Consider the following 25,663-nt stretch of genomic DNA (forward strand, 5'->3'; position numbering starts at 1 on the left):
CATACAACAGGCCAGATGTATTTTTTTCCTCCCACCTTCCACTGAATCACCAGAGATTGGCCACAGCTGGAGATGGGACACCAGATTTGAGGTTGGTAAAGGTTCAGGTCAGATTGGCAGGGACCTTAGGGTTTTTCGCCTTCCTCTGTAACGTTGGGTATGGATCACCTGCTACGATCATCTGGGTATAAACACACATAATAATTGCAGAAGACTGTGTTGCTCAAAACAGTTTAGTCTCCTGAGGACTGAAATGCTTTGGTCTAACTAAACTCACCAGACTCAGTATATGGGTAGTTAAATTTAATGAACTGCGATATACAGGAGGTCAGACTAGATGATCTAAAGGCCCAGGATGGCCTTAAGCTCTGTTAAACTCAGGGCTTAGTTCTCAGTGAAGATAGACAGTTGGAATGTTTCCAGTTGTAAAGAGCAGCCATTTTGATGCCATGTACAGGAAGAAAAACCTCTCTAAATTTACTAAAATGGGAAATATTCACCTTTCCATAACTCTAGGAAGTGAATGGATTTTAATAATTCTTTCCTTAAAACAGCAAGCATGGAAAATGTAATCCAGAAAGAAGAATTTTTCAGAAATGTATAAGCAGATGGAAATGGGTATATAATGGAAGTCTGGATATGCTGTTCACATTTGTGTGTGAGCGAATTTCCCTGCCTCTGATAGAATTCATCCACTTATGTGATTAAACTGCCTCTATCATAAAGTTATTTTTAATTTTTTTATAATCAATTTAATTGTTACCTTGGAAAATACCAGGTTGTATCAAAAGAGGGTAAATTTTGTTGTTGTTTTTTTTTAATTGCTGAGGTAAGGACCTCATGAACATCCATCTAAAGTTGGAAAATATTTCCTGGAAATTATTTAGTCTTTTGCGAATATTTTATTCTGCCAGTTTATCCCCAGTTCCCAAAACCTCTGAAAGAGTAAACACTCCTGCAGCATCACCAGCAAGATTGAAGAAGGAGAGAAAAAAAATCTCTCAGGACAAATCCGTAAATATTTTTTACAGGGAGAATGAGAACTTTGAAAAACTGGGCAATGAATGGGTCCATTGGCTCAAGAGGTTTGAAAACCACTGACCATGAGAACCACTGCATGCACACAGGATACAATTCTAGACACCTCAATACCACAAAGAAGTCAACAGTTTGAAAGGATTTAAGAAAGAAGCAACAAAAATGACTAACAAGATAAAAGCCAGGGGCGGCTCTAGGTATTTTGCCGCCCCAAACACAGCAGGCAGGCTGCCTTCGGTGGCTTGCCTGCGGGAGGTCCGCCGAAGCCGCGGGACCAGCGGACCCTCCGCAGGCATGCTGCTGAAGGCAGCCTGCCTACTGCCCTTGCGGCGACCGGCAGAGCACCCCCCGCGGCTTGCCACCCCAAGCAAACGCTTGGCATGCTGGTGCCTGGAGCCGCCCCTGATAAAAGCATTGACTTCTGGGGAATATTCTGGGGGAATATTTAAAGAACTAAGTCATGGATAGAATAATCACCTAAAAGGAAGGAAGGAAATAGTTTAAAGAGGATCCAATATGGCATAACAGGATAACACTAAATACATTAAAATTTAGGCTGAATATCAGGACAAATATATCAGCCCCTTTAGACAGTGGACTAATCTTCCAAAGCAGGAGTTCTCAAACTGGGGGTCGGGACCCCTCAGGGGGTCACAAGGTTATTACATGGGGGGGGGTCGCGAGCTGTCACCCTCCACCCAAAATGCCACTTTGGCTCCAGCATTTATAATGGCGTTAAATATATAAACAAGTGTTTTTAATGTGTAAGGGGGGTCACACTCAGAGCTTGCTGTGTGAAAGGGGTCACCAGTACAAAAGTCTGAGAACCCCTGTTCCAAAGGAAGTTATAGACTCATGTGCAGCAATAGCAGGGAAGGGCAAGATATCCTAAAACATGTTACCTCTAGTTTCTAGGATATTACCTCTGTAGAGCCAGACATAATATTTTGTATGTTTACTAGGACATACACTCCCCCCACCTCCCTCCCCCTCCAATATTGCCCTAAATAAGCTTGCATCAGGCAATGCAGGTTTGTGAAGCAGTATGGAAAAAGGAGGATAGTACTACTGCAGTTATCATTTTATACTATTAGTTATTAAAGCACTGATGGCAGTCAGCTGTATCCCAGAAGAGTGGGAATCCACCTGTTTGCCTCTCTTAATCCTACCTGGCTAAAGAAGTGAAAGTCACAATGTCATTCACTTGGGTAATCATACATCAAGGCATTTTCTCTTTTTAGATAATGTTATTGCTTCAAAACAACTGAAATGGCTTACACAGTAAGGACCATATACTGCTCTCAGTCTAAGAAGGAGCTGTCATTAACATGGTAGTCTGGGGCTACATATGGCCCTAGAGAGAGTAGTTACAATGAAATAAATGAATAGAGTACCAGCCTAGAGTTTTAGCTTTGGGTTGGTTGGTTCTAGTCAAAACCTTTGTTTCTTTGAACCCAATAGTTTAAAAAACTTTGTCATATAAGCACATACGCACTGACATACAACAGATCTCATCTATTACATAAATACAATAGAACTCACTGATAGCGAATTTAGCTATAAAAGACCAGATCAGCTGCCCCATTTCCAGTCCCTTTGTGCTGTTCCAGCTCTTTGGGTAATTGGCCAGCTGGGTGACTCCTTGAATGGTGCAGAGTTTGCATAGATGGCTCTAAGACAGGCCCCCAGTGCACATCCATGGTGGATATGGGCAGTGGCAGCTGAGCAGGCTATTACCGGCTGGCACAAGATATAATAGCCCAGGGTCTGCTCTAATTTGCACCAGCATCAAGACTGGGCCTTGGCAACCTCAGGGATAGAAAGCACAAATGTGGCATAGAGCCACCTTTGGCTAAAGTATAGTTGAGTGTAGCACAGCCAAACCAAAGGACTGGGGCCAGAGAAATTCATTATAGTGAAGAAGAGTGAAACTCCTGAATTCTGTCAGAGTAGAATTCTGTACAAGGCTCTCCAAGCTGCCACCCACCTGCGGAAGCCTAACACAGTGGACTACCAGCAGCAAAAAAGCCATGCAATGGGGCTTCTGCATCTACCATATGTGGACTGAGACAGGCTTCCAATGAGTTCAGTATAAGGAGGCTTAAGGGGACCTTTGGATCCAGCTAAAAGAGGGGCCACTGGATGTGTACTTACACTGTAGCACTGTAAACCGCCTGTGGGCTGGGTGGGTGGATTCTGTCCCCCTCCAACTCCCATAATTTCCCACATAACGTCTGTTCACTGAGCCACTGTTCACAGGGTGTGAAAATTCTATTGTGCAAACAGCAGTGTGGGTTACAGTGAACATCTCCATAACATCAAAGCCTTTCTGCGGAAAAAAAGGACTCCAATATAAGAGGGTTCCATGATTATGGACTTTTAAAACTCACGACAGCATGTACCAGTGTGTATGGACAATCAGAAATACGTGGCTATTGACTTTTGAAAAGTTATCATTTACTTAGAGAGACAAGGTGGGTGAGGTAATATCTTTTATTGGACCAACTTCTGCTGGTGAAAGAGAGAAGCTTTTGAGCTACACAGAGCTCTTCACAATGAAGTGAAATAGTGTGTAGACAATATGTGAAATTATTTTATTTACATGATAGCTTATGGTAGCATTTTATAATATATGTTAAAGTGTTAATAAATGTTTTTAAAATGGATGCTCTTTATCCCTTCATGAAATTAGTATTTGGTCACTCAGGAAAAATCCTTATAAAATTGCATACAACAGCACACATGCAGGACTCAGTGTTTAAAAAGTGCCAATCCCCTAATTAGTAAGAGAATACTTGAATATTTTTTAAAAATTAAAGACAAGTTTGAGTTACTCAGATTCTAATGTTTAAAAATGAATGCGTATCTTTTAAATATATTGTGTTAGTTCAAACTATTTTGTTGGAACTTTGTGAGCAACAAATATTTAAACTCCAGAGTAAGTTCCACAAGGTATAACTCCCTGAAAATACCAATTCTTATGAGAAATGTTCTTGATTAGTGTCATAAGAATACTTAGCTCTTATCTAGTGCTTTTCATTAGCAGCTATTAAAGCAAGGGACGTCAGCACCATTATCTTAATTTCAGAGTTGAGGAAACAGAGGCACAGAGAGGGGCCATGACTTTTCAAAGTTCACCCAACAAGACAGTGACAAAACTAGAACCCAGAGTCACAGGCCAGTGCTCTATGACCGAGCTTTTAGTGCCTCCCTGTCAAGTAGCTGAGGTTGGAATTCAGGTTGTGGTGGAAATGGAGTCTGCTACAGAGCTGAGAAGACTGCATATATTTGGGTATTATGATGTTTGAGTGGTAAGGCACATGTGAATCTTGGCTTAACTGGTGATTTACTAGATTTTTTGTGATTGTACTGAAAGGAAATGCATTTGTTTTCTGTACAGTGTCTAGCACATTCGGGCTGAGATCTCTTGATACTACCAGAATACAAATCCTAAATAAATAATTGTAAGTTCAATTTTTTGGGATGGCTTAAAAGCATCTCAGCTCATCTTTTAATATTGTAATTCCTAATGTAACATAAAATAAGTCTAAAATGTCTCAGAATACTGAAAAAACAAATGTATATTTGTGTTACATGATTACTTTTGTCTGATATAACATTTATCCACTCATGAGAAGATGTCCAATAATTCATTCATAGCTATTCCATTTCAGAGATGTCAGTCTCCTCATTTGTGAAGATAAATGCAATACACACAGAATTTATTCAGAAGACCTATATGTACTATCTATATAGTTCTACATCTCTATGTTAGTAGAGAAGACAGAGAGAAGATAATGTTGTTGTTTCACCAATGAATTTATACTGATGTAGTGCACCTTGACCCTCTGGTTATTAGAGTGACCTTTGGAGGTCTGTGCTAATGAACAATACTGAAAAAGGCAGGTGACTGAGACCAGTCTGCAAGATTTTATGGACAGTGATCATTGCTGTGGGTCAAGTACACCAGTACTGCAATCATAAAGTTAATAACCACTACAACAGCTTTACATGTGGATGTCTCAGACGAATGCTGTTTCTGTAACTCACAGCCTTTAGAGATGTTATTTATAATTTATACCCAATGTGAAGTGCAAAGATTTTTTTCCCCCTGTAAGTCACAGTAATCAATACAGATCTGCTCCTATTATAGTCCAATGAGGTGAACTGTGATGCAAGAATCAACTAAGTTGGGGAAACACTATACTCATAATCATAGCTCCACAGATGAATCAGTGCCCAACATCAATTTCCAAAGTCTATACAGTAACAATAAATCAGAAAAAGAGTCTGTAAAAATTCTATCCCAGCTGTTGAATGTCACAAACACATTTGTTTTAGAACTACTCAGAAACTTAATTTTACCATCATGTGCTTCACTACTTTCACATCCTAATTCAGAAACCTTGGGGGGTGGGGGGAGGTTGCCTTCCTCTGCAGCATGGGGCACGGGTCACTTGCAGGTTTAAACTAGTGTAAATGGAGGATTCTCTGTAAGTCGAAGTCTTTAAATCATGATTTGAGGACTTCAGTAACTCAGCCAAAGATTATGGGTCTAGTGCAAGAGTGTGTGGGTGAGGTTCCGTGTCCTGCGCTGTGAATGAGATCAGACTAGATGATCACGATGTCCTTTCAGGCCTTCAAGTTTATCAGTCTATATCAGGTATGGGATGGTCTGAAGTTCCCATAACATGGAAACCAGCAATTTAAGAATAAGCACCAATTCATTAAAGCCTTGCAGATGTGAATTACACTAAATTTAACTAAAATGCAAAATATCACACTTCCTAATAGGTAACCTCAAAGATGCCATTAGAGGGAGCATTCAAAATTAATGACCATAATGCTGCAATGTAATCCCCAATTAACCCTCCACCACCTCTACATGGAAAATAGCTGACATGCCTAGAAGTGTGCAAAACATTCTGCTTTTCACCATGTGTGTTCATCTTTTATGTCCTCTAAATCAGTAGTTACCTTGCACAAAAATGTGCCACAGAATCAAGCAAAGGGTCAAAGATGTTTCACTTTCTCAGTCACGGTCTCTACATCTTGGTGTTTTGTTTTGGGAGGCTACGAAGTGCCACTGGATACATAGGAACCAATGAGATATTGAAGAAAGTTTTGTGAAAGTGAAACAAAATTATATGTCCAGTAACACAGGCCTCAAAATGGAGCCATAAATTATAGCAACCTAGCTAAGACCATAGAAACTGGAGTCGGGCCATACCCACACTTCTTGTCTGTTTGTTTCTACAAGAGAGTCAGACTCTAAATTGAAGGCCCATGAAACAGCACTCAAAACTGGGGGCTTCCTGGGGGAAAAAGAAAACTTAGTAGAGCAAATGGAAATGGCAGCCAAAGTCTTGCCTTTGTCTGTGACAAACACAACAAAGAAGTGGGCTAGAAACTTAGGAAGAAGGTGACAAGAAATGGCAGAGGGGGACATATAAATTAAAAGTCACATTAACAAAAGTTCTCACTGGCATAACATAGAATAGTCTCAGGAGCTGCTCTTATGCTTTACTTGCAATAATCCCCAGGAAGGCTGTCCAGAACACCCACAGTGCAGAGTGCATTGGCTACAGTCCTCCTTCCTCTGTCACATCTCTGAGCTGTGGTCTCAGCTGGTCCTTCATCACCAGGGACTCCCCTTTTAAAGGTAACAGGATGCAGCCCAGAATCAGGGCCTTGCTGTCTAGTCCAGTTTCTGACATCTGACATGTGGGTGCCTAGGGAGTAGCTTTTAGCTATTTCAGTGTTCAGGTAAATTCTATTTACGAGCTTGTTATGGCCTGACTTTCTCTGTCCTGTGCTGATGGGCTGTTTGCTCCAACCTTCTCCCTCTGTCTCCCTCATAGTCTTTTCACCTCAGCTTCACTTCACACCTGCCTATCCTCCCCTCTCCTCCTTGCCAATTCCTACCAATTCTCTTTCCTTCCCTTCTCTTTCAGTTTAGCGCTTAGCCTCTTCTATGTCATACCCCTCCCTCAAATGTGGAACTAACATGACATTTGATGCCATCACGTTGTTCATTCTGCTTGTGTTTTACACCCCTTCTCCTACCTGTCTGTCTTGTCTATTTAGACAATATTGCTTCATTGTTTCCTTGTACTTCCCCATCTGTCTGTATCCATCAGTTGTCTCTTATACTTAGAGAGCATGCTCTTTGGGACTGGGACCATCTTTCTGTTCAGTGTTTGTACAGTGCATAGCACAACAGGATCCTTACCATTACTGGGGCTCTGAGGGCCTTCTGTAATACAAATAATAACAACATGGTATTGACTCACTTTTACCAAATTTGTTTTTCATACATATCAGCATGCTCCCAACCCTACCTACATGTCACCTTATTATTGGTAATTGCAGTGATGAATATGCAATTTACAGTTTCATTTAATAATAGGGAGGGTGAAAAAAAGAGAAAAATTATGACGTTTTATGACATTGGTTTGTGTCCAAATTCAATTTAAATTGAAAAACATGGTTCTGATCCTTCTGCATGGAGTCTCACTGCAGGATCAGTGCCTACACTTGTAGTGCTGGTAAGAACACTCAGCCTCTAAGAGACCTGGAGAAAGGCAGAGCCTCACATCACTAAAGAGTTAGTTGGCTAACCAATTATGGAGGGTGTTAATGTGTTCTGAAGAAAGCCCTTCTCAGTGGGAAAACTGGTAAGCCCTGAGAGTTGGTGATGGAGAGGCAAGGGTCTGATAGGAAAGTATATCTGGAAGAGGAAGAAATTGGAAAAACCTGGTGATTCAAATTGCCTTTTCAAATGCCGAATCCCAGTTTTCTATAAAATTAGAATACAATCACAAGAGCATGCCAGAGGAATTTCCCTGTGCAGGATCACTCAGCTGACATTTTCTGTCATCTTCTATTAACATTATTAGTTACTGCCACAGTTGGCCCACAAATTTTGTATGAGATAAACATGAGAAAAATTAAATACAAGTGGGGAATTCTATTGTTTGTGTCCTGTACACGTCTTTTAATAATTATTGCTCTAATTTGGTTTGGTTTGTCTAAACCACTCCAGGTTGTTTTCTAGAAATAAGTTTAAAACAACTGCTGATAAACAGAAGAACTGGAGTGTGGTGTGAAAGACTGACGTGGGAACGGAAGTTAGTAGAGAACAGTACCAGCATGCACAAATGTGCCCACCAGCACAGTTTGATAGTCACTGTTCATAAAAGATCCTGCAATGAGTTAATATGAAAACTGAATCTCCTGTAGAGTGAAGTAAGAGGGAAGCTCACTGAACAGGCAGTTAAGGAAAACTGGCACTGTGGATTCAGTATGTACAGTACATTCTTCCTCAGTCTAGGGAGAAATGAAATGTTATAACCATAATATATGCATGTGTTGAGAAAACATTTCTTTCAGCATTTTAAAAAAATCTATTGTGAACAAAAGCCATGACTAACTAGAAAAAAGATCTTTCAGTCAAGAATATGTCTGTTTTATACTTGTTTTTCAGCTCAGAATGACGAGAATGCTTTGTTGTGCATTCTGTAGCCCTATAATCAAATTATCCAATTGTAACATATTGGGTTACTGATAAGAAGTTACAATAAGTTAATACTAACTCAACATTAAAACACAAGCCAAATCCTTGATATCCCGACTTAGTTTTTACTCAGTCCATACTCAAACACAACTCTCCTGGAAGCCAGTGGGATTTTATCTGACTAAGGATTGAGGATAACTGAGGCCATATTTAAACTGGATATCTGGGGATCTGTGAGGGAAAATGTGGTGGACAGGCCAGGGAGGAATGGGCTGACCTGAGGAGGACTCAGAGAGGGGATGTAAAATCATCTTCTCTGCACCCAACAGAGATGTCCCTGTACATTTAACATAGTCAGAAGCTGTAATACATTACCACAGGACTGCCTCTGCTGCAGGAAGCTCCCTTTGAAAAGGGTAGCTGCTGCCAGGAATCACTAGTAGTACAGCTGCAGTGAAGCTGACAGAGTTGCCAGGGGCTAAAAGCACAGAGATTGTGTTTAGATGACTCTGTGCCTCACCCCAGGGATTTTGGAATATCCATGGGCCAGGGCCTCAATTTCGTCAACCGGGTGAGGCGGGGAAAACAAGCCCTGTCTCCAGGTGGAAGAACACAACGGTAACTATAATGGGAATCCTGCAGAACTTCCTGGCCCCCATAGGCCGGGGTACTTTTTCAGATACAATCTTGCCTTCAGGAGTTTCCCTGTGATTCTTAAGTGCAGGAGCAGAACAAGTGTTTTTGTCTTTAATCTGAAAGAGGAACATCTTACCTCCGGATACATTTTTATTTTCTATGTTATACTCACAAGGTACCAAGGATGCATCTTTAAGGGATCATGTACCTGAACTTGTGGTGCAAATATAGTAAAAGCAAAAGCAGAGGCTACACTAATTGCACTCCATTCGTAATGCACATACTAATAAAAAATGCTCTGGTAAGATAAATAAATCAATCTGTCAAGGACATGATTATCATAACAAAGTACAAAAACTTTGGTAGGCTGGAAGTTTGTACATAGTTATGGAAGATCTGGGGACAGAGAATTCCTTAGCATTTCAATGCCTTGTACAGATTCCTGAAGTGTGGAAGGCAGATTTTTTTTTTGGTCAAACGACACCTTAAGTAATTAAGACTAAACAGGTCAAAATAATACCAGCAGAATATTATAGGTGGAGCTTGTAGCATCGTTTACAGTTCATTACTTAACACTGCCCATTACAAGACCCTGTTTTCAATTGCTTATAACTTTGCCAAATCTTAACTATTTGGGCTGAAATTTCCCATGTCAAGTCCCTGCCTTGGACTAAAGGTGGGGTTAGTTTTTGTTTTGTTTTGTTTTGTTTTTGTTTTTTGAACGTTTCAGCTAAAAGGGTTCAGCCATTTCCAAAAACAAGATAGAAGAAAAATGTATTTTGCCACTGTTAAAAAAAATTCTTACAACTATTTCATTGAGAGTCTCTAGCTCCATTCTTCAGAGCTGAAATTTGATTGGGGGAGTTTGGGGGATGGAGTTGCATTGTTATTGGGGATGTGCCTTTTGCTGTTCCTGTGAAAATGTGTCCAAATTTGGTCAAGTAATAAGCCTTTGGAAAAACTCTCAATTTGCTTATGATTAATATAAACTCTTTAGAATCTGGCAGCTAAATTCTCCCAAGATTCAATGTGTACTGGGCATTCTCCAATCCAAGCATGCAGGGGATGAGCCAAACTTTCCCTGCAATTGCTGCTCCCAGTTGCTGCAGGCCTCTGTGGCCTCAGGCACAGGAACTAAGAAGAGGCAGATTGTATCTCCAGTGCTTTCAGTGCTCTCCCTGCTGGAGCCCAGGTAGCACAAAGGAGGAGGAGGTAGCAGCCTGACTAAAATCCAGATGGATCAACAACTAGACCTGTGGAGGTGGAGGGAATAGATTGAGTGAAGGAGCCAGAGGCTAGGGTTAGGAGCTGGGGATGGGGAGACTGGGACTGTCTGGATAAGGAGTCTGGAACAAGTAGTCTGGGGGAGAGCATGAGAGAGAGACTAGGGTGAGGAGGCTGGAAAGTGATGGAAAGACAGGGAGTCAGGCGGGGAGCCTGGAAGGGGAGACTGGAACTGGGAAGAGGAGTTGTGGTGAGAGACAGGTTGGATAGGACGGGCCAGAAGGAGTCACGGTTTGGATGTTGGCAGGGGCAAAAGAGTCTGTGCTCTCTAGAGAACACATCCTTCCAGATGCTGGAATTGAACTCAAGATTCTGAGTCTCAACATTCATCCACTATTAGCAAACAGTTGAGAAAACCACTGGCAAAGTGTGTCTCTCATCCCCCTCTAGTGGCTGGTTCACATAGAGAATGAGCACCTACTACTGCTATCTGCTACTTTGCTTGCTGAAGTGGCTGAGGTATGTGCTGTTGTTCTACAGGTTCTAAACCTACAGATGACCTATGCAGGGATCAGTATGACGGAATTTCTGGGGTTTTTTTCAGCTTGCTTTTTAAAAAACATAGGAAAATACACACATACAAAACTACATTAAATTGACATTCAATTTGCAAAATCGTGGGCAAGGTCTGAAGTTAGTAAATGCCAGGATTAAGGTTGTCCATGAAACCTTGATTCAACCTCCTCGTATGTACGTATTATAAAGATTTTTAATTACATGATCTCACACTATTTTTGTCACAGGACTCCTTCCTCATTCTGTACACAAGATGGGCCAGTTCTGGGGATGAATTAGTATGATGAGGAAAGCTGTTGTCTGAGGACCCCTTCTTCATTTGTTGCAGAGTCTGGAAGGTAAGTAATAAATAAGACAGGGAATCTCAGGAAGAGAAAGGATAGCCTCATAAGACAATGTTATGCTGCTGTGGAGAACTAGAATCTATCCCTGACTCTGCCACAGAATTGCTATGTGATGCTGTGCAAGTCACTTAAATCAAACTTTTCACAGGTGTCACTAGTTGTGTGTTCTTCATTTTCTGGGCACCCAATCTGAGACCCTGGGGTCCGATTTGCAGAATGACCACCCTGCACCTTTAAGCGGGGGGGGGGGGGAGTTGGCTGGGTGGCTGAATGAAGGGAATAGTGCTGAATGGCTAGGGGGGGCATGAACAAGGGGGGGGTTGGGGACTCCTATGATTGGTATAACCCCCCATTCTTATAGCCCACCTTAACCATCCTATGAGGGGTGGGAGTGGATGATAAAGTCCCGGCAATGGATTTGCTGGAGGGACCTGGATGGAAAAAAAGGGGAAGCTGATAAAAGCCCCCCAGGTAATTATGGAATAAACATGGGGTTACCTGCACTGTACACTCTTATCTGCTGGGTAGTCCCAGACATCTAATAATAAAGTTGCGGCCTGATTAAACCCATGTCAAATGTCTCCTGTCCTTCTTTCGGTATAGCCAGACAAAGGCTGAGCACTCACAAATGCAACTGAGATCAATGGGAGATGTAATTTGACACAGAGTATTATAAAAATGTTAAATACTCTGAAAAATCAGGCCCATTGTGTCTCAAATTGCACACCCAAAATTAGTGGAAACATCTTATCTTAATCTCTCTATGTTGCAGTTCCCCTTCTCTAAAGTGGAGTTAATAGCACTCCCTCATTTATGCAGGGGTGTTGTGAAAATAAATTAATTAAAATCTGTGAAGAACTCAGACATTATAGTAATGACCACTACAGAAAAGCCTAGGAGAAAGTTAAAAATTCCATTTTCAAAGCAGTGTTTGAATAGTGTGCATTAAATAAGGTGTGGAGCAATACACTGAACAGCAAAGAGAAAACAAAATACTGTATTACTGTATATTTAGTGAGCACTGTGCACTGAAGAAAATAGTGGAAAAATAGTATACAGTTATATAATTAAAGACTGTATTGTGTGTATATTCAGGGGGATAGATTAAAGTTGCACAGACAACCTTAATTATGGCATGTTCCTAACTTTTGAGTTCTTGACTTTGCAACCTTCGCATTCTTTTAACATTGCTTGTTTGTTTAATAATTTATTTTCAAAAAGGACTTCCTTCTTAAATAAGCACCCTTTTCCCTAGCAGTTTGAAAATCAACTCCTTGCAAACCAATATCTAAGTAAAGCCATCTGTATCACCTAAGTCCTTTGGTTTAGCTGCTTTGGAGGCAGGGCACAGGCAGAACAGCTGCATGGTATCTGTGATAGCCTTGAACAGACTGGCATGTTAGGAGACCTGGAGGTAAGTTAGGGTTAGGGCTGCAAGATCCATGATTTTGCAGCTCCGATGGCTCAAAAGGAGGGTAAGAGGTAACAGAGATCACTCTGTCCTGTGGGTGCATTTCACCCACAGGACAGAATACATATTATATTTTTAGGGTTTTTTTTCTTTGTTTGCTCAAACACAAACTTTGAACTATTTGATCCCAGCACATTGGTGTAAATGTTAATGAATTAGTCTTTCTAACATTTCATGTAAAATAGCAGTTAAGAATGGATGCTCATAAAAGTCATATTATTGTGCAATATAAAACACGTACCAATAAAATGCAATATTTTTATTAATAGTTTCTTTTTATGATTTTAGTCTTTGTTAAAAGAACAGTTCAATGAAAATAACAAGTGTCAAGAATAAAGGAAAGGCAGTATTTTCTAAAAAACAAATACAAATGATTGAACCATAGGGATTTTCATTACAATCCCAAGGGAAGATATATAGGATGCTTAACTTTTTATCTTGTATGATATGCAATGTGCATGGAATCGAGAACTTATTTTGAAATGACAAAAAAATGTTTCTCCTTCTGCTCCTTGACATTAAAATGTATATATCTTTGTTTCATATGATGATATTCACTTATATTAGATAAAAAGGAAGAGGCATTATAGCCACAGGCCATTCCATGGGAAACAAAATCAATTAACCCCAAAGTAAAAATTTGTCTGATTGATTTTCAAATTAAAAAAAGCTGCTCAGTCCAGCCAAGTCAGACGAGGCTAAATTTTTAAGAGCAGGCACCTAAGCTGCACACAAAAAATATGATAGGCAATGCACATAAAAATGCATTAATGTGCACAAACAGGGTGATTTTATATTTGCAATCACCTGTTTGTACCCACATTCACCATTTAGCAGCCTGTTTTTGACCGTTTCAGACCATGTTGCTATTTGAACATATTATGATTGTAGATAGCTCAACACACTTGATGACACTGTCACCTATGCTTTATTGTTAATTCCTTTGAATATTATCCACTATAGTTTATTGGCGTTATGTTTGCTAGCATTATATCCGTGGTCTATGTGCTTTTCAGCTTGGGTTAGTATTATGATTAATGTTACGGTATTTTATATGAGTATGCCTTTGTTCATTATTCCCACACTTACTGTGTGCTGGACACCAGCTGTTGATGCTAAGATTCACCAGATTCTCAGCTGGTGTGAACGGTCATAACTCCATATTTCCATCAATTTACACCAGCTGAGGATCTGGACCCATGTACTTAACTGTGCCTTTTTTTCTTCCATTTTAATAAAAAATATTTGAACCAAAAAGACAGCTATCAGGGCAAATTCTGCCCTTCTCTCTATGAGTGTGTACACACATCCAGATAGGCACTGGAATTGATGTGACTCCACTGCATTGTGTGGCATCTAGGGTCTCTGGAAGTTACTCCAGCTGCTGAGCTGGATAAGCATCCATAGAATGACTCTATAGCCATTCACCAACCTTTGTGGGAGGGGAGGATTCCTTCTCCCTGTATCTAGTTAGCCTGGTGCACAAGCAGGTCACTAGGTTCAGGTTTTGTCCATTAACCCCCCAATGGCTCACATATTCTGTGTGTTGGTTTCCTACATTTAGAAATCAGGCAGCTAGTACACTACAGAAAAGTCCATGGCATATATGACACAGATAAGTTACTCAGTTTGTTGAGTAAGGGGATCCTGGCCCACTGAAGTCAAAGGGAGTTTTGCCATTGACTGCAACGAGGTCAGGATGTCACTTCTGGAATTCATCCCGGCAAATGTGTAAGAATCAGTCAGTCACACTGAATTTTTTTTATTCTTCACATTTTTCCAGCTACCCCCAGAGAATCTAGCCCCAACTTGAAGTAATGTCTTGACTGGTAACAGACTACTTGATAGGCTTCTCCGTAAAAGGCTTCTCCTTTAAAGAACTCATGATGTGAATATTGAAGACTTATTTCTATCTAATATACCTTAAGAGTGTAAATAATAGAGTATGTAAATCTGAAATGAAATAAAAAATCCCTTGAAAAATCAAGATTTTCACTTTTCAAAATACATTTTTGAAAACTGCAGTTTATTAAAAACTGCAGAATATTGTTTTTGATCAATATGGTCCTATTTTTGAGCAAAACTGACAAATTATTTAAATTTCAAAATGACAATATGAAAACGGTCCTTTTGTGATAACCTTACGGAAAAATAAAATGTTTGAGTCATGAAACTGTGATAAATTTTATACGAAAAGTTGTGAATTTGTCACCTTCACAAAGCTGTAGTGTACAGGAAAAAATATTTTGCATCACACATCAAGTGTACTGCATGCCTGAGCGTATGTAAAAAATCACCAAAGATTTTGAACATTACTCTGTGATGTAGAGCCTCTGATAGAGAACTGTTGCACATATGGTTGAACAGGCCAAAGTCAAGGGTTCTGGGGCAGATCTAGATCAGAATTTCTGTGGTTTGGTGGATTTAAGTAAGTAACTTAACAATATCTCAGTGTGCTCTCCCTGTCATGGAGGGCCATCAAAAGTGTAAAAGATGTCAGCCTGCTGAGCAACCGCTGACTAATGCATATAGAGATGTATCAACATCTTTCATACAAAGCTAACCACATTTGAAATTACTGATAGGAGGAGGGATTTGATTTATTATTTGGAAAGTGAACCAGAAAATAGAAAGATTCTCAGCCAGAAAAGTTGTTGTTAATCTGCCTTCCGACAGTTCATTATTTTTGTTGCTGCTTTTGCTTAAATCAGGGCACACACAAAAAGTTCTATCATTCATTACAAGCTTTATGTATGTGGAATTCTATTACTTAGAAGCAAATTCTTTGAGATAGTGCAGTCTAGGCGTTAAGCTATACAAGACCTTATATATATCTTATATATAAGATGATAAAATAAAATAATAATAATAATAAGCAAAGATTGAGTAGCAAGGTAGATACTTGGTTCTAATCTAGGCCACAGACTTGATGGGACATATTTTCAAATAAATTCAGTTTGTAACTGCATGCACAAAACATGGACTAGATTCACAGCTGCTGCTTTGCCCCCTTTGCACAGCTCCCTTACTGAGGTAAGATGCCCTACATCATCTTTTCCTTCTCACTTCTCTCATTTCTCTCCTGTGCATTGCATAGCTTGGTTGAACCCAACGATCTGGTCCTGAGTGTGCAATTTTTAAATGTCCAATTACAATTGCATGTGTACACTGGATAATTATATATGCAAATGGGTAATTTGTAATCAATAGATTTACCTGTTTGTTCTCAGAATCACAGTAACTGCACTCACAAATTAGGCATTCAATTGCACACTCATTTTCCATCGCATACTTAACCTGTCTAAAAATCTGGCCCAGTGTTTAACCTAATGTAAATCATATGACCTCACATTGCCTCAGTCTATCCATCTGTAAAATTAAGCAATAGCAGCAGCTCACTAAAAAAAAAAATCACATGCTATATTAATTGTACACTAGTTTCCCTTTGATCAGTACCATAATGTATAGTACTCACTTATGCCTTTAGACTGCAAGTTTTTTGAGACAAAGATTTAGTTTTAGCATTGCTACTGTGTCATTTTGCATAGTCCCCTTATGGCACTACATAATGTACATTTATGGCACAGTGTAAGTAATAATTCTGCATTTGAGTTCAGTTACACTGGTAAGTAAATTATTACACACATAAACAAATCTGTTCTTTACCTTCAAGTATTTTTATTTGTCATATAATTATATCATGTATATCTCCTCACAGATGTATAAAATATATTCTTAGGAAAACTGCCACATGATGTTGTTGCTTGTATTAAGTTAATGGTATATTTGTGTACTATGTTCCATATTCATATACGTGAAACATATTTGTATACATAGATAACTGCCAAATATTTCAGTTCTGTTACTGTATAAACAGGTTGATATTATCAAAATGAAATACCTACTAACTTATCTGAATGTTTTGCAGATTCAAATTATCAACATATATTTCAGAGAGTGTGTAATTATGCTGCTAGGTCTACCATTTAAAGACAGCACACAAGTTTAACTATGGCCATGGCTTTTATTAATACAATTAAATCAAGATTTATTCAACTGAAGACTTCACTGCTATTGTTACCTGCTTCCTCACTACTCCAAAGAGGCCCTCCTTAATTTTTACGTGGCCATAATTGGCATCTGTCTAGTGGGTGTCATTTTAGTTCCAGCCAACCATTGAGATTTGGCCCCGGAATAAAACCCCAAACTGCCCTGTTTCTTGTGTAAATAATTTGGGTTCTGATAGGGGTGCCTCTATCTGGGCTTGATGTTAAAGTCCTATTGTCCTGGTCCCAATTCTTATTACAGAACCTGACCTCTGTCCTTAACCAGTACATAATCTCTGCAGACAAGCCAAACCTGCAGAATATGCAGGGAAAGATGAAACAAAACCCGAAATCTGACCAATCAACCAAAAAAAAATCCCAACCTTTAAAAATCATTACCAATCAGCCAAAAGGCCTTCCCAGCCCCGAAGTATTATTAATAAAATATACTGCTTTCCAAGCATGGATCTCAAAGCACTTTATGAATAATAATACCTACCTACTATCTTTCACCAGTAGATCTCAAAGCACGTTATAAAGTAGGTCAGTAGCATTATCCCCAGTTTTACAGATGACAAAACTGAGGCAGAGAGTGGGGAAATAACTTTTCCCAAGGTCAAACATGAGACCAACAGCAGAGCTGGGAATGGGAACCAGGTCTCCTGAAGTCCCTGTCCAGTGCTCTGTCTACTGAGTCACATAGCTTCCTGCATGACTAGTGGTATACTGAGACCCAAGGACTGCAGGAGGCTGAACATTTATATTTTTCATACGCTGCACAACCTGTAGCATAAACATTGATATTATGGTAGAACCCACAACCAACCTAGCGGAGGAAGCACCTTTAACTGTCCCCAGGAGCAGGTATGTTACTCCTTACCAAGCACCTCTTTATATTCTCTTCTTACTGTTCCAAAGTAGAGAGAGAGGAAATGGCTCCCTGGTGGGATTCAAACCTACCCAGCTCCCCTGCCCTGAAAGGGGATAGAGGGAACAAAGGTTCTGAAATGAAGTGGGAATTTTTTAAAATGAAATTTAAATACCAAATTCCAAGTGTGCCAAGGGATTTGAAATGAGTTGCAAAATATTAGCATCAGAATATTTCAAGGGGAAACTTTTCTAAAATAAAGCAAGTAAAGGAGCTCAGAGCAGCTACAACAATATTTTACACACGACAGGTAATGTCACTAATAACACTGAAAAGGGAAAATATTATCAAGGGGTGCAACAAATTATATCATATAACCCCATCTGGGTGGTTTAATTTTATGTTTTTAAAATAAGTTACAGTGCTTGCTTTTTGCCACAAAAACTTTTTTCAAAAAATGCTCAGAACATTGTTACAAATGTAGATAAGCTAACAGTAACACTAGGGCAGAGATGACCTTGTCTATTGGCTATTCAATGTCAGGATAGCCCCAAATGTCTAAACTGAAGTTGGCCTTACAGATCAAATCCTATGGGTCTTGAATTTACATTTCACAAGCTTAATACCCTGTCTGATTTATGATTTACCTTGTGAAACTACGAGACAGTTGTACTTAAATGACTTTACTTTTTTGAGGATAACTGGAGCTCTGACAATGGCATTTAAAATGCACTTACATCAGAGCTGCTAATAGGCCCATAATGATTCTTGATTATGTTTCAATGAAAGGCAATTGAGTGACAGGTAGCTGATTTTGAAGATCAAATAACTTTCTGCCGCCCCTACACAGTTCCCAGCTGCTGCACACATTATATGCCAATACAAATGTAGCTGTAAAATAGACAAATATACTGTAACTACCTTATTAAATGAGACACAACATGGGATATTTAAAGCATTCCTGAGCCACTTAATGCTATTACTGGAAATTTTACACATAGAAACAAAACAAAACTTTCAAACTATTTCAGTGGAAACCAAAACAAACACCTCTCTACTCATTTCTTTTACATGTGCTCTCAGAGACGATTTGTTGATACTTAGTCTCCATTTTGCAAAATTAAGTACCACTGCAACTTGTTTTCACGTTAAATGTAACTCATGAAGTAAACACAGCATTTTTTTTGTATGCAGACATAAGTACTATCATCAAAGATATCTATACAGATGTTTAAAAATCCTGATACAGAAGGCTGCTGCTAATAATATACAGCTATGATGTTCACTTTGTTCAATGTTATAAAAGCCCACTGCTTGTTGAAATTTATTTTACACTCTAAACTGTAAGTAAATAATGATAAGACATCACAGTCTGTCTGATAATCTTTGACAACAATTCTAACACTGTCATTGTGGCCACTGGAGAAACCTGCACGTACTCAGCCCTGACCCACCGAGCCTTTTATCTGCATGTGTACTCTCCACAGGCCGAGCAAATAAAGGCCAAGTGATAATTTACACATGAATCAACTTTCTCTGCAGAGTAGGCACCAGAGACATTTCTTTTCTCTGTTACTGAGAGAAAAGCAGCCAGGTCTGAGCTTGTCTCACCAGAAATCATACAAGTGAAACAGTGATATGTTGGAAAATGGCAGATCAGCAAAGGGAAGCTGTTCTGAATGCCTGATAAAAATGGCAGCCACAAAGGACTAGATGAATATTTAGCTTGAAACAGGACTGACAGTAACAATGAGTCTTTATCCTATTCAAAACAGGTAATGTCCTACAAACTGAAATGGAGATACAATCCTGATAGAAGATTACACAAGATACTTGAATGGGTATAGTTAAAGAATTCAACCTACATTTTAATGAAGTGTGAATCCCGTGATCATTTCATGTAGTTTTCATTTACACTACATCCAGTTACCTTATGTGACTGTTATGACAAAGGGTATACCACCCATCTTGCTTATAAGATAGCTGCTATGCAGTGAAATATAGTAGCCAATGGTAAAATATAACTCAAAACTTGTTCATGAGAAAAATTAGGCACAAATTTTACATGAAAAACCTCCTGAAAAAGATAAAATGATATTTGTTTCCAACTCAGATCACATGTAATGAGGGCAAATTTTACAATTTTATAAACACAATTCCTAACTATTTCCCCAAGGATATCGAGAAGTGAGGTAAGGGAATAGTACCAGTTTGTTAAATAGTCAAAGGGCAGAAGCATTTCTATTTAATAAGCCAGTCAAAACACTACTTTTATAATCCAAAAGCAGACAGATACACATCTGACTACTACAATTAGTATATATATATTTTTTTTGTCAAGAAGACAATTTTACATGTGCTACAAAATACACTTTAATGATGACTTAGAAGGTTTTCTATGCAGTGCACCTGAATATTGTAATGGGAAGGATGACGTGAACAGGATGTCATCAGTGCCAAAAATTGGATTCAAATTTCAGAAGTCAGAGTCATCTCCTCATGTTGACTGATAAGACACGCTCCCTATCCTTCCACTTCTTGATGACACCTGAATAGGCTTTTCTGTAGGCAGTGCTTCTTGTCAGTGATTAACAAGTGGAACCATTTTCGAATGGATACATTTTCTTTGCCTATCTTTTGTTCTCCTCCTTGCCACACATCCCTGTTACCCTCACTCCATTAGCCATTGTCCTCACTTAACAGCACTGCCTGTGCTACTCTTTGTACAAAGAGGTGAGATCATATCTCAGAATTTGGTCCCTAGACTGTAAGCGCTTTGGGGCAGGGATCATGTCTTGCTAAGTGTTTGGGTGTTGTAAAAATAATAAGTTATAACAGTAAAAATATAACTATTTAAACTTAAAGAAAAATATAAACCAAATAGTTTGAATGATTGCAGTTATATGCAATTTGATAAAAAGAGATGAGTTTTTGGGATTTAAAATATAAAGCAAAATGGTTATAACAAAATGTTCTCTTCTGTATAATTATAACCACTCTGATAGCCCTGACTCAGAGTCCCTATTGAAAATGTTTCAAATATACATTTCTCTCCATTCAGGGCCAGCTGCCCCAAGCAAAATAATTTTCCCGCTCCCCCCGGCCCCGCCCCAACTCCGCCCCTTCCCCGCCCCATTCCAACCCCTTCCCCAAATCCCCGGCCCCGCCTCCTCCCCCGGGTGTGCTGCATTTCCCCTCCTACTCCTCCCTCCCAGAGAAGCGGAGCAGTGGCGTGCTTGAGGAAGGAGGTGGAGGTGAGCTGGGGGGGAGCAGTTCCTCTGCCCCCCCCCAGGTTACTTCCTGCAGCCCTCCCCATGCCCCCCACCGCTGCAGCTCACTTTCACTCCGCCTGCTCCCCTGAGTGCACCGCCGCCACTCCGCTTCTTCCTCCCAGGCTTGCTGCAAAACAGCTGATTCGCGCAGCAAGCCTAAGAGGGACGGGGGAGAAGCGGAGCGGCGGCACGCTCGGGGGAGCAGGCGGCAGTGGAGCAGAGGTGAGCTGTGGGGGGAGCGGTTCCTCTCCCCCGCAGCATTACTTCCTGCAGCCCTTTCCACGCCCCCCACCACCGCAGCTCACCTCTGCTCAGGGCTGGCTCCTGGCTTTTTGCGCCCTAAACAAACAAACAAAAAAAAGGAGCCAGAGTGCCGCCCCTTGGAAAGTGCTGCCCCAAGCACATGCTTGGAGCGCTGGTGCCTAGAGCTGGCCCTGTCTCCATTTTTAAATAAACAGGAGAAAATATTTCTCACAGTTACTGTCTTGTGATTTTGCCCTTCCAACAGAGTTCTGTTATCTATGGGAGCTGCACACACATATCTTATGGTATAACTAGGCCTACTGAATTTAATTGTTCCAATACTTACAGTGTGACATATGTAACGTGAAGAATAACTATTCAGGCTGGACTGTACCCTATTAGATTTAGTAGCAATATAAGCTTATATCAAATCTTAGTTTACTTGTCTGCTACATTTTAAAGAGTATTATTTGACTGGATGCTAGTGAATTTTGGACTATGTGGTGTTTTGAAGAAGCACATGAGCTCTAAGAAATAAACTGATACCTCTCTCTCTCTAGTGTCATGCTGTTACTGTGTGAATTATACTGCTGATAAAGATGTTGCTATGAACTAACACATCACTACAAAGGCTTAATCAATTTACAACATTTACATAATTATAATAAGCAACTCTGTATTGAAAGTGTTTCATTTACATCTCTAAATGTAAGTCGTTAATGGAAGTCCAAAGCAAAGGTAAAAACCAAATGTAAAACACAATTTTACTCTGTGTGACATTTATGCATGTGAAAACAATACTATAGGTTGGTTGGTGTTAGCCTATTCCATGGTATCTAAAAGATCTTGCCTCATATAGCTTACAATCTTGTTCCCCGTAATATGAACACCTCAGTGCCTGACTGATTTTTTCATCTGACATCAAATAATGCCAGCTGCATTCAAAAGTCAGTCTTGTCTCCTGTTTCGCATCCCCCACAGGCTTGTCCCAGCTCGCTAGCTTTCTTGAGAAGATGGGAGCAAGTACCTGCCATAGCTATTTCATTTACAAGCCTGGCTCAGTCTCCCATTGGTCAGAAGATGGTTCAGTGTTAGAGGAAGGATGCTGCTTGGAGAACATGTCTCTGTTTCATAAGGATCTGCAGATCCAAACTCCCTCTCGGGCCTAAGCTTTTGATTCTTTATAACAGAAGACCAGCTCCAGATGAGGATAGGGAGCACAATACATCTGTGGACTTCCTTGACTACCCATCACATGAAGGTTTTTCTTTCTGGTACAAGCATTTCTGAGCCTGAGGATCAACTGGGACAGACAAGGATGTGAATTTGTTCTTCATTTCATCCTCCAAGCCTCTCTCCTGTGAAGCAGGCTGTGAAGGATCAGAACCTAGATGGCCTTGGTCCCCTCACTCTCCATGATTTAGGGGAAAGATCTGCACAGTTTTAAAATGTCCATGAAGATCATTTAGGACAGAAACAGATACAAGTCTGAAATAGCAGGATTGTGGAATTCCAAATAACTAATGGTGACAAAGTGCTGCCTGAAACAATACATTTTCACCTAATGTAGCCAATTCAAACCTTCTAGGGGAAAAAAGGTTATATTCAAGAGGTAAGAAAGAGAAGTGGTATCTGTAAATCTGTGGCTGAAAGTAAAAGGCCAAAGTTCCAACCCTTCAGTCTTTATTCAACTCTGCATCATAAGGCAAGGTAAACCTGTCTCTACAGGGCTCTAGAAGTGGTATGCTGTTTTGGTTACTGAGTTATAGGACGACTTAAACCCACTCTGCCCTTTCAAGAGATCCACTCTGCAATCCTTGGCAGAGGCTCTGAACTTGTCCCACCAAATAGTTACATGCAACAAAAGGAAGGCTGCCATTCTGTGTTCCAATTGGGAACAGGTTAAATCCTCATTGTCTGTCCCAGGATGAGTGAAAAAGGGGTTAAAATAGTCTTTCAATTCTAATCCACTGCAAGCAGTCCTGCTCTCCCCTCAACACACCTAAATCATTTTCTCTGTCCATCCTTTGAACACATGTTCATGCTTTGTCTTCTCTTGCTTTATCTAGTTGAAGGTAAGCTTTCACCTTTCTTCTTCTTTTGCAGAAGGAAGACTGCATCAAAGAACTCAGGTCCCAGGTGGGCAGCTCAAACAGGATATAGGTCCCACATACTTCTGCTGAATCAATCAGATGCCTCCTCTGTGCACTTGTTTTGATTGACACTTATTTGGGACTTTCAAATTCAGTTCTATATTAACTTGTTTTCTGAGTTCCTGGGAAAAATTAATTTTATTACATCTTTTGTGGTACAGAAGATAGTTATCTTCCTTTTTCACAGTGTCTAGTTCTATTATAGCAACATCTATTTATTGCCTTGACTGTTGTGCTGAAAGACAAACATTCATGCCCCTTGTAGGCCATATTAAAATCATATTCTGATATACAGACACCTTAGTCTTATCTTCCTTTTACATCTAGCTCAAAATCAGTGAAGAACTGAATTAAGCCCAATTTACAAGAGAAGCAGACCATGAACTTTTAGGCATGAGAGTCTCAGATCCCTCAGCTGATGCCATTATTTAAAGGGTCAGGTGAATGCCCAATTGTGAAAATCAACAGTCATCATTCCTCTCAAATAAACAGAATTATGTGCTCATAAAACCATATTAAGTCTTTAAAAAGAAGTAAAATGATATTTGGAGACACTTGAACAAGTCAAAGTAGACCAATGAATAAGAAAAAAAAATTATGTCACTGATTTAGAAAGGGGAAAATGAACTATTTTTGAAAGTCTTAACATTACTTGCATGTAACTAAAAAGATTGTACTCCATTACATAGCTTCTCAATGGATTGAGAAGCCTACTTGAGTGATTGCAAAACCTACTTCCTTATCCTTTGCTCCAACATTTATCTTCAGCTGAACTAGATTTACGCAGTTACTTGTAGTTAGTCCTTCTCAGATACCAGTAGTTCCCCACAAACCATTGTGCCAATTTCCACAGCTCTTTCCTTGAACTGTTCACACCCTCTTTGAAAAGGCATGGATCTGATGAGGACTGGTATAGGTATATGAGTGCATGCACATGTGTAGTTGGAAAAGTCATGGTGTTAAAAAAGAACCCTTGCTCTCTAAGGACTGTGACCTATCAAAATATTTCCTTTTAAGGAACAGGCCCCAGAAAGAGCCAAAGTGCTTCTAACTACACCCTGAGCCCTTTTTAAGCACTGAAAACAAAAATATGTGTGTTGTAAACTCTTTGGGCAAGTTTACCTCTACTAACTTCATTATTCTGTATGTGAAAAGAAAGTCAATATATTTTTGGACAAAAGGTTTTCTGAGTTGAATTCTCAAGTTCTTGAACAAGCTTTCCTCCTTAGCAGTAACAAAGGTACTCAGAATAGAAGGACCTACATCATTTCAATGTGATATCTCCCATTCTCATCTGTGTATAGATTTATTCACCAGCTGCTAAAAGAATATATGCTTACTGAAACTTAATCTACTAGCTGGGGTGGGGGGGTGGGAACAAGACAGGAGCAGAAAGGGATGAAAACACAAAATAGGATTCATACATTGGACAGACCAATCTATATATTTCATATCTGGAGAAATACTAACTTGTAAGGGATGCAAGAGCCCACCTAAGCCCTAAGGCTGTTTGGGATACAGAATGTCTATCACAATATATACACTAAGGATGCGCTAACACTGACAAAGATTTGAGCTGATTTCTTGTTTTAATTCTGACCATAATCATGCTTCTTCATTCACCTCTCCCACTCTGCCTTCCCAGATGAGTTGAGCCTGAGGGCAGTGAAAATTTTCTCCAAAGCTGACACATATGGCTATCTTGACTTGGACAGCATACAGTGCTTTGTCCATATTTTGGTTATCACCACCTGCTCAGAAACCTACAGGTCATTTCTACAACACACAGAACCTCTCCTCAGTCTGGTAAACTACTGTCCTTAGTCCCTTTCTCAAACATGTGTCCAACATGACAAGACTACTTTAATTTATAAAAAGTAGTGAAGCTGAAAATACACAACAGGGTCAACTGCAGTTGGCAGCTGTCCTAGGGAGAAAAAAAAAAGCAGAAATGGTGGATGTCTCATCAGTAGCACCAAATGCCATGAAACTATTGTCAAAAAGGAGATATAGTTGCTGATGGAAAGGCCAAAATAGTCATACAGGATAAATATTTTATCCAGGTAGGAAATATTTCTCTTCTTAACAAGAATACAGCTAGTTAAGGAACTTGTCTGAGGTTGGATACTTTAAAGTTGACTTAGAAGTTATTAAATAAAAACATAATTTAACTAGTTCAGAAATGTACATTCCTATTATTCAAATTCCTAAAATCTGACATTAGTTTTTGTTAATCTATGCATTATCATCAAGGACAAACATGAATTAGAAAGTAA

The 25,663-nt window shown here is 39.6% G+C and overlaps 1 protein-coding gene across 1 annotated transcript in view; it reads right to left on the minus strand.

Annotated features, from left to right (window-relative positions):
- FAM172A (family with sequence similarity 172 member A) overlaps positions 1-25,663 on the minus strand; it is a 340,598-nt gene that overhangs the window by 12,075 nt on the left and 302,860 nt on the right.

Source organism: Mauremys mutica, chromosome 6 (genome assembly GCF_020497125.1).
Source record: "Mauremys mutica isolate MM-2020 ecotype Southern chromosome 6, ASM2049712v1, whole genome shotgun sequence".
Classification (NCBI taxonomy): domain Eukaryota; kingdom Metazoa; phylum Chordata; order Testudines; family Geoemydidae; genus Mauremys; species Mauremys mutica.